Here is a 668-nt window from a genome sequence, read left to right on the forward strand (position 1 = left end):
AATCATCTTTCCAGCTTGAATTTTAATGTTGCATTGGGTCAACAATTTTGTGAGAAACATCTTCACCCTTAAATAAAGATTTTCTTAATTCCTTACCTGTGTGCTAATTAGATATCACCTTGTTTTCACATTAAACAGACTTCCACATGAGAAAGCAGCAAGGATGCAGTGGCGTTAATGTTTCCTGGTGTCAACTTGTATTATTTCAGTAGACATTGAAATGAGGATGCATCTTGCTGCCTTTCCAATGAAGCAAGTTTAATTTAGTAATAGGTGATAAACCATCCTTACAAAGGTGTTAATCAGAGACTTGGCTTTGTGGACACTTTTCAGAGAACAAATTTGTTAGCATAAAAATAAAGCCAGAAAATGAAGAGCTGTTTAATCACTCGATTGGATTTTTCTGCCAGCATATTTTTTTTCTCTGCAACCCACTGCTAAATTGTGCTTCCTAGCTGTTTTTTATAAAATCACTGAATCAAATCTAACTCTGATTACATTAGAGAAGGCCATGTACCCTACACCATAAGAGGAGGTTTGAAATTTTGACTTGTCTCCTTAAATATCACCAAAATCTGATCACAAGGTTAATTACGTCCCTGGGTGGGATTGAACCACCAACATTTTGGTTAATAGCCAAACACACTAACCGATTGCGCCACAGAGAC

At 36.4% G+C, this 668-nt stretch overlaps 1 non-coding gene across 1 annotated transcript; it reads right to left on the reverse strand.

Moving 5' to 3' along the window:
- Positions 1–594: 594 nt before the first annotated feature.
- On the reverse strand, positions 595–668 carry TRNAN-AUU (transfer RNA asparagine (anticodon AUU)). Its single transcript has one exon. It is a non-coding gene; the product is annotated as a tRNA-Asn (tRNA).

The sequence above is a fragment of the Pseudophryne corroboree genome, unplaced genomic scaffold (genome assembly GCF_028390025.1).
Source record: "Pseudophryne corroboree isolate aPseCor3 unplaced genomic scaffold, aPseCor3.hap2 scaffold_1923, whole genome shotgun sequence".
In the NCBI taxonomy this organism is placed as follows: Eukaryota; Metazoa; Chordata; class Amphibia; order Anura; family Myobatrachidae; genus Pseudophryne; species Pseudophryne corroboree.